This window comes from Aotus nancymaae, unplaced genomic scaffold (genome assembly GCF_030222135.1).
Source record: "Aotus nancymaae isolate 86718 unplaced genomic scaffold, 86718_ANA_hifiasm-v0.15.2.pri h1tg000019l, whole genome shotgun sequence".
In the NCBI taxonomy this organism is placed as follows: domain Eukaryota; kingdom Metazoa; phylum Chordata; class Mammalia; order Primates; family Aotidae; genus Aotus; species Aotus nancymaae.
In genome coordinates this window covers 56,950,198-56,964,285 of record NW_026988431.1, presented here as the reverse complement: position 1 = coordinate 56,964,285, position 14,088 = coordinate 56,950,198, and the positions used below count along the sequence as shown (strand labels likewise).

The 14,088-nt window shown below is 33.6% G+C and overlaps 1 protein-coding gene and 1 long non-coding RNA gene across 2 annotated transcripts in view; one reads left to right on the top strand and one right to left on the bottom strand.

Moving 5' to 3' along the window:
- Nucleotides 1-14,088, bottom strand: part of LOC105713607 (uncharacterized) — a 167,211-nt gene that overhangs the window by 33,014 nt on the left and 120,109 nt on the right. The gene's annotated exons all lie outside the window — the stretch shown is intronic.
- The window catches only part of BCHE (butyrylcholinesterase), a 58,411-nt gene that overhangs the window by 31,937 nt on the left and 12,386 nt on the right, over nt 1-14,088 (top strand). The gene's annotated exons all lie outside the window — the stretch shown is intronic.

Below are 14,088 nucleotides of genomic sequence, written 5' to 3'. Positions count from 1 at the left end.
TGAGATAGATATTTTTAACATACTATTGATTAGTAAAATAATTGGAAAAAAATAATTGTGGAAAAACAACATGACATTTTATATAGTAAGTAGCAAACATATCTTTATTGCTACTTCTCTAATATTAATATAGATTTGAAATTATTTTGGTCAAAGGTTTTCACCAATTAATTATGTATCTGAAATCGATTATTAAAATGAAGATTATTTTGTATGTATCATTATTTTAATGGTTACAAATTCAATGTCAATGCTCATTTTGAAAAATTCATCAAGTATGATTTGAGCTATATGCTGTATGTAGGTTTATGGCAATGAAACTGACTTACAATGTTTGTTGTGCTGACAGCTTCCTCCAAAAATAGTGTCATTGCTGTCTGTGCAGCTTAATGTGGCACATGTGGTTGTTTCATCTTACTTTCCCTGTATACAACATCTTTCATGTAGATCTACAAATAAAATTAAATACACATAGATATATTTAAAATTTTAGCATCCACTAAATTCATCATATTACCTAAAATCCTTTTTCTGCACATTAGTCATTGTGCATATTCATACATAAAGTGACACTAAGTTCAACACCTTAAAATTTTTTTTTTTTTTTTTTTTTTTGAGACGGAGTTTCGCTCTTGATACCCAGGCTGGAGTGCAATGGCGCGATCTCGGCTCACCGCAATCTCCGCCTCCTGGGTTCAGGCAATTCTCCTGCCTCAGCCTCCTGAGTAGCTGGGATTACAGGCACGCGCCACCGTGCCCAGCTAATTTTTTGTATTAGTAGAGACGGGGTTTCACCATGTTGACCAGGATGGTCTCGATCTCTTGACCTCGTGATCCACCCGCCTCGGCCTCCCAAAGTGCTGGGATTACAGGCTTGAGCCACCGCGCCCGGCTAACACCTTAAAATTTTTAACCTAAATTCACCACTGGGCAGGAGTGTGGGTTCATAAAAAGAAATTCAACTAAAATAACATACAGCTGTTCTAAAGCAGGAAGAATATGTTAGGCAATTATAGTCTCATGATTCCAAGATGAGATCTATGTCATTTGGAAGGTAACAGAACACTAAATAGAGAAAATATTTTGAAAACTGAATAGAATTTTTATAAAGATTTCAAATAAAATAAAAAAAATTTCAGCTTAAAAGTTGAAAAATGTTTTGTTTATCAAAGTTTATCAAGTAGTCTGTAAGATGATATTGGTATGTGTTTTGAATAAGTAGTAAAGAAATAAGGAGATGAGATTGTCACCCACAGCAACAGATATTACCTTATAAATTGTATTATTTGTAATTCTATCATTGAAAATGAAATTTTGTTATATTCTTTTTGTATCACTGTACACAACTATATACGCAAGTTTTGTTTTTGTTTTCAAAAACCTTCTGAGAAGACTGCTTTCTTCTTTTTTGTTGAAATGGGAGTTTCACTATGTTTCCCAGGCAGATTTAGAACTCTCGGGCTCAAGCAATCCTTCTAACTCAGCCCAGCCTCACAAATAGCTAGGATTACAAGCATATATGACAACATTCAGCAAGATTGCTTTTATTAGAAAAGAGTAATATCAATTTTTTAATGTTAATGTTGAGGTACTAAGTTGAAATCATGAAAACACCAGATTCATGTTTTTAACATCGTAGGCTTTGAGATCCAAAAATTCACCTACCTCAGCCATGCAAGTTGTGTGATATTGGACAAGTTACTCTCTGTATCTCAGCTTTATCATCTATATGATCTGAATAATAAATCTGCCACCTTCAAAGAATTATAGTGAATGTAAACTGAGTTTTTGCATAAAAAGTTCTTTAGTTCAGAGTCTAACAGATACAAAATTTCTAACAAATGTTTAAAGTATATTCTTCTTAAATTTACTCATATACCTCTGAAACAGATCTCAGACAACCTCAAAATATCTTAGCCAGCATCCACACCAGTTGTTTAGAAGAGAAAATACACACACACACACACACACACACACACACATTTTGTTTTTTCATTTGAAAAGATAGGCTGTAATTTATGAATATATGCAGTATAATTCTAATCACTTTAAAGGTTAATTCTAATATAATTACTCTAATTGTTTACTTATTTAGGTAAAACTTTTAACAGCCTTTTGTAGAACATTGACTCTGCTAGGCTACAAGAGTCAACAAAACAGACATGTTGTGTGCCCTTATGGAGCCTTACAGTCTAATGGAGGTGATCAGTCAAATAGAGGGACCTCCGGTGAATAGTGATATAAAGACAATAACTTTGAATTTAAGAATAATTATTTGATATGCTGAAACTACCCATTAAGGAAAACATCACAATTAAGTTTTCCTATAATATTCTTGGAGTATTATTTCCCAAGTCTTCTCTAATATTTAAGTATTCATTTAAAATCAAGCTATTTTAAGATTTGTATATGCTACTACAAAACTAAGTTTGCAGGACATTTTCTTGGCAATTTCTAGGCTCATTCCTGAAACTGTGGGCTTGCTGCCATCAGTTTTATGGCACAGACTAGAGCAAACAGACATGAATAAGAGAAAAACTGATAGAATTTGGAAGACTCAAAAAAGAAGCCAATTTGTTTCAAGTTTGAGATTATTTTATCTATAATTAATGCAATGTCTGCCCCTTCGTTAAAATAAGTGTTCTAGTGCCATTATTTGAAAGTACATTTGAGCTTTCTACAGATCATTAGGCTGTCATTCCTCTGGGATTCATATGATCACATCCAAATGTAACAGTTGCTTTGCTGTCACTAGAAAATGGAAATGGGTACAAACATAACGCATCTTCACATTTAGAAATTAGGGAAGACATCTGGATGTACTTGCTCATCTAATGAATAAAGGGAAAAAATGAAGAATAAAGGAAGGAATGAAGAAAGAGAAACAGGAGGAAGGAAGGAAGGAAAAAAGGAAGGAAGAAAGGAGGGAGGGAAGGAGGGAGGGAGGAGGGAAGGATGGGGGAGAGAAGGAAGGAAAAGAAAAAGTTTCCGATTTTTTAAAACATAATTTAATATTCAGCCCAATTCATTTTCTGGAGTTGGAGGAGGCTAAACATTGCCTAGTATTCCTCTTTAACTCTCCAGCTAATTATGCAAACCTTTATACCCAAACAATGCAGAGGAAAGAAGACAGAATAATCTTCCAGACCATGAAAGCTTTGTTCATCCATCATACCAACAATGTACTAAAGATCTCAGAGATCTTTTGTCTGGCAACTCTTTGCCCTTTCTGCTGATGAATAACTGAAGATGTGCAATACAAAGAAATCACTAAAAGAGAACTGTGCACTAGGAATCAATTTGTTTTCATGACTCTCCAACTACTTTAGTGAAGTATTTAGGAGAGCGGATTAAGTACAGAAGCCTCTTTTAAATACTTACTAAGATTAAAATGTTCTTATAATACAAAAAATTGTGCTTTAAAGTGGGCACTTGATTCCCAGTTATATATTTAGATTTTTTTTTTTTAAAAAAACACTACTCAGCAAAGGTGAAAATACATGACGATTTTGATTTGGATTAAAAAGAAAAATCTGTTTTTGTGTACTTAAGGTACTTTTTTCCTCCATTTTATTTCTTGAACAGAACAGAGCTTAACAATACTGATTGACAACATGAACAAGGCTCTTCCTTAGGATCTAGCAATAAAACAAATGATTAGCGTAAGATAAGACTCCTGATACCAGAAATCACTCAAGAAGTCTCACCGTACATGCCAGGTTTAGTTTTATATTTTTGTTTGTATGTTTTTATTTCTTCAAACCAAATGTTTTTCTTACTTATGAGGCATCCACTTTGATAACACATGCCAAACTATATTATATCATAATTGGTCTTTGCTTATTGCTAGTAATGAAACCTCATCACATATTTTTTCATGCCTCCATTTACAACTGTTAATTTTTCTTAAAGTTTGAAAATTATATGCAGCTAATATGTCATCTTCCTAGTATTTATTTAACTGAAATGTAATTTGTTCCTCTTTATTAGTGCTTAGTGAAAATAAGTCTTCTTTTTTATTTCCTAGGAAGTTTAGCACATTGATATGTTTTGCCTTTTGATCAAACTTATTTGCAGGATCATACAGGTTATATATTTCCTGTGGGATTCTTCTCTTCTCCTTTTCTCTTCCCTCCTTTTTTCTGATAAACATCGATATCCAAATTCTCTGTGAAGTTGAGAATTTATTCCAATCCACAAGCTAGGAATCACGAATCAGTAGAAGCTAATAAGTCACTTGACCATGGACTCATAGCACAGTATATTTAGATCCAAGAAATCATCCTTAGTTAATTGGTGAATTTTTACGGATTTCTAAGGTGTGCTGTTATAATCCTGTCCCTCTAGGTATCTAGGTTCCTGCCTAAAAACAAAAAACTTATTATTCAACTGGGAAAAACCTGAGCAAACTAATGAATCTAGGGAATTGTTCTTCCATAATTATTTTTTCTCATTTCTTCCACTAGCAATAGAAATATCTGGAGATGGAGGGGAGCAACTAATAAAAGTGAACTAGATTTAGATATTTGCATTAAATATAATCTAAATTGCAAATAATCCTCAAATTCTCTATGCACAGCTGCATTATTATACAGTTCATATTGCTTTAGTAGCTAATTTTTGCTTTTATTACATCTTCTAGAAAACAAAAAGAATACAGTTATAAAGACCTTCCTAACAAACTATAGTAAGTCAAGATGGAGAATATAAGTGGGCCTTAGAAAATCTGAGTTAGGTTTTAGTCTGTGAACAGGCTTAAGAGAAAGTCATGTGGCCAGGTGCAGTGGCTCACGCCTGTAATCGCAGCACTTTTGGGAGGCCGAGGCAGGCGTATCACGAGGTCAGGAGATCGAGACGACCATCCTGGCTAACACGGTGAAACCCCATCTCCACTAAAAATACAAAAACTTAGCCAGGCATTGTGGCACGCGCCTGTAGTCCCAGCTATTTGGGAGGCTGAGGCTGGAGAATCTCTTGATCCTGGGAGGCAGAGATTGCAGTGAGCCAAGATTGTGCCACTGCACTCCAGCCTCGGCGACAGAGTGAGACTATGTCTCAAAAAAAAAAAAAAAAAAAAAAGAGAGAGAGAAAGAGAAAGTCATGTATATGATGACTCCTTATCAGCTGATGAAGGACGTTGAAATCAAACGCTTTGCTACCTCACAACACTTGAAGATTCAATGTGAGTTTTTAATTTTAGAAGATAAATATTTACAGGACATTTTTCTTTAACTTAACACATAAGAATAAGGATAATTTCTCTCTTTTAATAGAATGAAAAATTTTATTTTAGAACTGACACTGAATTGATCCAATGTACATCCAAAAATCCAAAAGCTATTCACTTAATTTTCATTTCAACAAGCATCTTTTTAGTGTATACTTTTCTAGGTTTATGATAGTTACTGGGCATGAAAAACTAGATAAGATCGATTTTCTCTGAAGATCAAAATATAATTTTTATTTATATTATTTGGCACTGTTAGTGTTTTATTTGAATGATATAATATAAAATACAATTTTATATAAATAATATTCATTCAGTTATTTTTGGTATTTCTAATATTCAAGTTGCAGAATACAGAGACACAAACACACAGTCACACACACACACACACACACACACACACACAATCTGTTCTATAGGCTGAAGGCTTGTGTGCCTCTAAAACTCTTATGTTGAAATCTTAACTCCCAATGTGATTGTATAAGGAAGTGAGGCCTTAGAAAGATGATTAGGTGATGAGGGCAGAGCCCTCTTGAGGGAGATGAGTCTCTCATATCAGAGATCTCAAACAGCTCCCTTCTGCCTTATACCATGTGAGGGCACAGCAAAAAGACTGCTGTCTAGCAACCAAGAAGTAAGCTCTCTCATCAGACATCAAATTTGCCAGTGCCTTGATTTTGAATTTTCCAGCTTCCAGAATTGTGAGTAATCAATTTCTGTTGTCTATAAGCTATTCAATTTACGGTATTCTGTTATATCATCCCAAAACAGACTATGACAGTTTGTGTATATGTGTAAGTATGCAAAGAAAAAATACTTTTATCTTTAAAGATTCATCTTAGATTATAGAAAACCATGAGCTAAAAGGTTTTATAAAACTAATCAATTACCTAGGACATTGCCTTGTGGATTAAAATAGAGCCAGTGTGATTAAATTACTGGTAATGCATTCATGGATTAATATTAAGTCGCTTTAAAAAATTCAGTGAATATTAATCTCATTTTATTTGGGTATAAAGTTAAGAATAAATACAACAATTATTTTATTTAATTTTAGAAATCTGTGTAGTCTTTCAAACATATTTGTTTGGTTTTAAAATTTACACATATTTTTAGAGTATTTAATTAAATAAAACCAATAATGGAACTTGGTCAAATTTAGAAATATATTATCACCACAGAAAATTCCTCTAGAAGAAATAAAAAAACTACTTGGATTACTAACTACTACTAATGCCCACATTTAGCCTAAGGAGTTTTCTTTGTCCAAAATGAAGCAGAAAACACAATCTTGGGAGTAACAGAATTTCATTTATCCTTTTCTGTTTACTGAGTGTCCCTGTTTCACCAGTGTCACCATATTTGCCTAAAACTGATTATGCCATGATTTCATGTTCACCATATGCTTAAAGAGTAAATTTGTTTACTATGTGAAAATTTCCATTTTTAATATTACTATTTCAAAATAGAAGCAAATTATAAATATGTCATTTCCTGCCACAAATACTAATCATAATAACTGTGCCTTCTCATAGTTTCATTTGGCTCAATTGGTTCCTAATATTTGCTAAGCATACTAAATCCACACAGTTTGCTTTTTAAATGTGGGTGCTTTACGCATGAATTATGTGCTATATTATCAATAATCTTTATTTAAATATTTGACTGTCATGGTAAAAAATAGTTTGCGTGTGAGACCCTGGTAAAGTTGTCCCAGGGTGTCTGATTACCACAATAAATGGTTATTGGAAGCAGAATTTCACATTATTTGGCTCAAAATACTGATTCTCCTGAAAATACAGAAATTATCATTTCTGAACTATTTCACATGTGGTAGTAGTTTTTAAATGTGAACATTTGCTGTGAAGGAAAAAGTGGTAACAACGTATCAGTTGTGATGTTTCTTACTTACTGTAGTCATATTTCTTGCCTGCACACTATGAGTCAGGCACAATTTCAGGTTGTCAACAAAGCAATCAAATGATAGTTTAAATGAGACTTATCCTCTCATGAATAAAAAGGAGAAAGGACAGCTAAAGTACATAGAACAATATGAGATGATAAACACCAACTACTTCAATTTGGTTCCCGAAGAAGGGCTGTCTGAAGAGAGGATATGATGAGAATAGGACAAGGAGCTATGCTTTGGGGAAATATAGGCATTGTGTATCCTATGAATTGATATATTGCATTATGTGCAGTTTAAAATATTATAGCTGTATTGAAATTTGTAAATTGAGTAACAATGTTAGTGTAGCTGGGAGAACATTACATTAAAGAGTAAGACCTAAAGCTATAAAATTACTAGAAGAAAACATATGGAAACACTGTAGGACATTGATATAGGCAAAGATGTTATGGCTAAGATGTAAAAGAACGGGCAACAAAACCAAATTTAGACAAATGGGACTGTATTAAACTAAAAAAATCTTAGTCACGGTAAAGGAAATGATTCATAGCAGAGAAAAGAGACAAACTCCAGAATGAGAAAAAGTATTTGCAAATCAATAAAAGACATTGTTTATAGGAAAAATAAGATGAAACAAACGTGCCACATTAAGGTGCGTAGATAGCAATGATACTATTTTTGGAGGAAGCTGGAAGCACAACAAACATTTGAAATCAGTTTTTATTGCAATACACATACATACAGAATCGAGCCCAAATCATGTTTAATGAATTTTTCAAAGTGAGCATCTAAGAACATTGAATTTGTAACCATTAAAATGGTGATACATACAAAATAATCTACTTTATTTTAGTAATCTATTTCACATTCTTAACTAATTGGTGAAAACCTTTTACCAAAATAATTTCAAATCTATATTAATATTAGAGCGATAACAATAAAAATGTTTCTACCTTCCACATATAATACCATGTTGTTTTTAAATAATTCTTTTATCCCAATTATTTTACTAATCATTAGTAAGTAAAAATATCCCATCCATGTTTTCTATTATTTGAAAGTTTTATGATGTCACATTTCAGCCCTCAATATTTCTCATTGAAGCATTTTATTAGCATATAATCAGAAGTATTTTATAATCAAAGTTTTTTGTTCTTAAATTGTTTCAGTTAAATCTTTTCTGGGTAATTTTTCCTGGAAAAAAAAATTTCTGTTACTTAATTTTTGTAATCAAAAATAATGTCAAGCCCTTTAAATGAATTTGAGTTTACCTTGAAGTAATATTGTCTAATCTCCTATTCAGTGTTCTATTCTCTCTAGAATATCTGTACAAAGCTATTCTAACTTTTGTTGTTTTTTTTTCACTTTTAATAATGAAATTTATGTCACATTGTAGACAAGTTCATTCCAATAAAAAATACAAACTAAATAAGAACTTGTGGATATAAGAACTTTAATCTAACAAATTAAATAAGAACTCGTGGATATTTGGGCACGATTCTGTATGAAATGCAAAGATTCTATCAGTAAAATCAAGAGTAACTACAAATTTCCAACTGTCTACTTAGCACCTCCATTCGGATGTAAAATTTAATGTGTAACATGTAAATTTTTTTTTTTTTTTTTTTAAATTTTGAGACAGAGTCTTACTCTGTAGCCCAGGCTGGATTGCAGTGGCACAATCTCGGCTCCCTGCAACCTCCTCCTCCCAGGTTCAAGCCATTCTACTGCCTCAGCCTCTAAAGTAGCTGGGATCACAGGCATGCGCCACTACACTGGCTAATTTTTGTATTTTTAGTAGAGATGGGTTTTCACCATGTTGCCTAGGCTGGTCTGGAACTCCTGACCTCAAGTGATCCACCTGCCTTTGCCTGCCAAAGTGCTGGGATTACAGGCGTAAGCAACCACGCCTGGCCATGAACTCTTGATACTGCATTCCAAACATGCCCTTCTTGCATTCTTTCCTTTCTCAGAAATGTCACCTACATTCATTCTTCCAGTTTCTCAGGCCAGAATCTTTGGAATCAACCTTACTTGCTCCTTTCCTCTTTATATCTAATCAATAAGCCTAGTAAGGGCTCTACCTGCAAAATATATGTAAGATCTGCCCAATTCTTTCAATTTCTGCCACTAATTCTCTAGTTCAGGCAACCATCACCTCTCAAATTATTTTAGTGGCCTCCTAATTGGTCTCCATGCACCCTCTATTGTTTATTCCCATCACTACAGACAGATGATCTTTTAAACAATGTAAATTAGATCTTGTGTTTCCCCCCCACTCCCGAGATGGAGTCACCCAGGCTGGAGTGCTGTAGTGATCTCATCTCACTGCAACCTCCACCTCCCAGGTTCAAGCCATTCTCCAGCTTCAGCCTCCCAAGTAGCTGGGGTTACAGGTATCCACCACCTTGCCCAGCTAATTTTGGAATTTTCATTAGAGACGGGGTTACACCATGTTGGCCAGGTTGGTCTTGAACTTCTTACCCCATGACTTGTCTGCCTTGGCCTCCCAAAGTGCTGGGATTACAGGTGTGATCCACCGTGCCTAGCAGATCTTATTCTTTCTTTGTGCAAACCCTCCTATTCCTCCCTCTCTTATTCTGAGTAGACCCAAATGCTTTCAAAGACCTATATGGCACTAAATAATGTGAGCTCACTTTCCCCTCTCCAACCTCATCCCCTATTATTCCCTCTCTTGCTGCCTCCACTCTAGTCACACTGTCCCATCTGCTTTCCTTTGAAAACTCTAAGCACGTGTTTTTCTCATGATCTTTGTTTTCCATCCCTTTTGCTGAACTACTATTTCCTCAAACCAACTGTTTGGCTCATCCCTCTGCTCCTTCAAGTCTTCACTTAGAAGTTTATTTTCCACTAAATATTGCAAATCTCCCTTACCCAGAGTTTCAGAAAGTCGAGTTTAATCTTCCAGTCTGCAAAGTTGGTCCAAGATTTCTCGCAGCAGTCAGAAGTTTAGGGTCTGTATGGCTACCCTCACTTCAGACTAGCTGTTTACAAATATAGAGTCCCTGTGGACTCCCTCAGATTGCATACCTCACAAGAGCTATTCATAGAACTCAGCAAAGCCCCATAATTACAATTACAGTTTTCTTACAGCAAAAAGGTATAAATCAGAACCAGCCAAGGAGAGAGACACGTAGAGCAGTATCTTGACTTAAGAGTGTTCCAAGTGCAAAACTTCTCTGTCCTCAGAGATCTATTACCTTCACATCATCTATTCTGTCAATGTACTTATGGAACATTGCCAACCTAAGAAGCTCACCTGAGCTTTGTGTCTTTAGTTTTTATTGGGATTTTGTTATTATATATAGGCATCATTGCTTGCATGGTTGAACTCAATCTTCAGCCTTGTCCCCTCCCTGGAGGCCAAGCTGATACCACATGGCAGCAAGTCTCAACTCTCTAATCACATGGATGATCTTTCTGGCAGGGCCAGTTCCTATCCTAAGATGATCAGTGTGGCCATCCTAATCCTGAGTCATTTCATGAGCCTAATCAACTAGATACTCACCATAAGGCACCATGTTAGCATAAGCTATCACGTATTGCATAAGATTCCAAGTATTTAGAGATTACATCGCAAGAACCAGAGACAAAAAAAAATCCTATTTTTTCATTATGGACCCCCCTCACCACTCTCCCACACACATGCTGATACTAACTCACCTGCTCTTTCTATTTATCCCCATTCCTCATTTTATTATCACTAGAACCTAGTACTATCCAACATATTACATCGTTTCTTTATTGATCTTATTTATTGCCTTTCTTATCAAATAAAAATGGTGAGATGAAGGAATTTCTATTTTGTGTTTGTTGAATCTCTTATTATTCAAATAATACCTGACCCACTTTATAAATACCGGTTGAACGAATAAATAAATCTGTTTTCTAAATATAGGTCTTCTTAGAGCTCTTCTATTCCTTCTATTATAATAGAATTTCATTTATGTGACTTGTAATGGAATCTATAAATATTTTAATATTTTAAAACCTTTCCAATATATTTTCCTCAACCCTCTTATGACAGTAAAAGATTTCATCTAGCCTTTTAACGTACAACTGTTAACTATAGCTTCATTTTACTAGATTTTAAACCTAATTAAAATATATTCTCTTAAAAATTACTATAGCTTACTTAGAAATAACTGACTCTGAATTCTTAAGGATAATTTTAATTATCATTTTAGGCTTGGGTAGGCAACACTAGGATTCTATAAATCCAAGAAAACTTTATTTTTGAAGCTAAATGCCTAATTTTCTTTGTATCAGGGCATCGTGAGTCAATTAGTGTTTTTTTCTTTAATCTGTTCATAAAATGAGTTATCAACTATATGCTCAAATATCAATGACAACAAGTAATTTTCTATAACACAGATGTTAAAGAAAGATACTTTCTGATTTTTTTTTTTTTTTATTAAATTAGCTGTGTCTTAAAACCTTTCACACCTACATATGAAGACACTTCTAATTGGTGATCTGTAAAGCATTTTGGTATACTACGAAGTAGAAAAAGAACCAGATAGTAAAAATACAGCACAGACAACCTCATGAAAAATTTTACTCATTACTATTTTGAAATCTTTATTTTGTGACAAGAACAAAAGATGTCTTTGAGAAATAGCAAAGTCAAGATGTTTAAATTTATCTTATAATTTCAAGATAAAATATGTAGTGTTTTGGAATTGTGCATATTGGAAATATGTTGTATTTCACAAAGTTTTTAATTAATACAGACAGAAAGAGAATTGCCTCTCTTGCTATTTTTTAAGTCTTTGGATATTTCTTCAAATTATAGAATAAAATACTTCATCACTTCAATAGCTATTTCAATCTTTTGAAAACTGTATCTACATCTATAGGCAAAGGAATTTTATTGACTCTAAATTACAATTTGGTATGTCATGAATTATTTTATAGGACAAAGTCTGTTAAAAGAACACTGGCAGTATCATTACTGCTTTGCTCTTGAACTCAAGTACAAGTCAGCTCTGTTTAAGTTGCCATTCACAGAAGACAGAAATGAATGTGCAGTTAAAATGGTGCCGTAAGTAAATCAGAGAAGAATTAGAAGAAAAGTGGGCAATTTAGGAACATAAGAATTGCTGTACCGAATCAGATCATCGGTTCTCCTGCTTTAATATCCAGCCTCCAGCAGCTGTACTTGTTAGTCTCTACAGCTTTAAAAGACAGAAAAAAGACTACATAATTTACCTAGACAAGTGTGCCATCTGTGATCTGGAGACATCTTCTTCTTGACCTCTCTCAAATAATACCCTAAAGCAGTAGGTTTCAATTCTGCTATGATATTGGTTTAGCTTGAATGGCTGTGGTTATTAATAATCCTTGGTAAATTATCCAGTTCCTCCATAAAATAAACTAGTACATCAAGAAACTATTTGTCTATAAAGCTCCTGAATTCATGTTTGAGCATGTCTGCATCTATGATAAAATATGAATTTATAGTGCATATTCAATTTAAGTTTTTGATGGCAAAAATCTGCCTCTTGAAAGTCATACTGGACAAATGTCTACTTCTCCTTTCAAACTCTACTGGACTTAGAGACTTTGGCCAAATAAACTTACATCTGCTCATACTACTACAAAATTTCTGTCTATTAATAATCTACAGAAGTATCTGAATGATGAAAGATTTTGTGTGTTGAACTTTTAGAAAAGTTTTCCTTATATGATTTTGCTTAAGGTAGAATAAGACCAATGAATGAATTACTTATCTTTGTCACTTTAATCTTTTATTTATGCTAGAAAAGGCTGAAAAACTTTGTAGTTTCTTGATTATTCTAAATACCACCTTCAGATCAATATTTCTAAAACATTTTGCTCACACCAGCCATTTAGTCAAAAGTTTCTCAAGAGTAGTAAATGCCTGCAAGTTTCAGTCTAAACAGTTTTCCTAGGCTGTTAGCCCTTAATGTGACAACACTAATATCTTAAATCCATAAATTCAGTGGTTTCTCCTTCTATCCTAGAATTCAACAGAACTCGTTTTTTTCATCACTATTTGAACAAAGAAGTAGATTAATCTTTAATGTCTATGTTAATGCTACCTTCTTTTTCTAGCGTTCCCAGCTATCCTTTCTAGTTCATTTCCTTATTTAAACTTGGCTTATGCTATCTTATGTTGTAGGTTCTTTGTTTTCCTGGGTTTTTTTTTTTTTTTTTGCTTTTAAATTCCCCGAGGACAACTTTGTGTCCCATATTTATATTTTTGGAGCCTAGATTAGTGTGTAAGTCATACTAATAACATAAAGATATAAGGAAATCTATAATGTATTAGTGACTCTGTAGAGTCACTTAAAAAAAACCCTGAGTTTCTGGTTGTGTGACCTTGGCATTAATATATTATTGAGTGCTATGAAAGTATAAATGAGCTCAACACTGTAGATATCTAAAACATAGACTCAACAGTTATTCATTTAAAGATCACAATTATAAACATGGGAAATATCAAAAAAGATAGTATGAAAGTTTTGAATGAGTTTAGACACATAAAAAATGAAAAACAAAAGAATTCTAAGCAGAAGTAACAGCTAGAGCGTAGAGAGAAAATGAAAAAAAGCAGGGAATTACTGGGGAACTCTACCTAATTCCTATTGGCTGGGTTTATAAAGGGGATTTCTGAAAATAAACTTGGAAATATGGGTGGTACCATATTCATTAACTTTAGTATAAAACCACTAAAGAATTATTGAAAGCTTTTTAATTATTAAACAGATTTATGAGATGTTAAATGAACTTAAAAGTGAAATTGAAAGCAGTTTCCTGTAAACTCAGACAGTATTGATAAGAAGATATAGGATAAAATAGATGCAAAAGATGAGTAGGTGATATGATTCCTTATTATGAAATGATTGGGCCTAGGAGAAGGGAAGAGAATGAAAAAAAGTAACACTGTGCTTTGAGCATGTTGAAG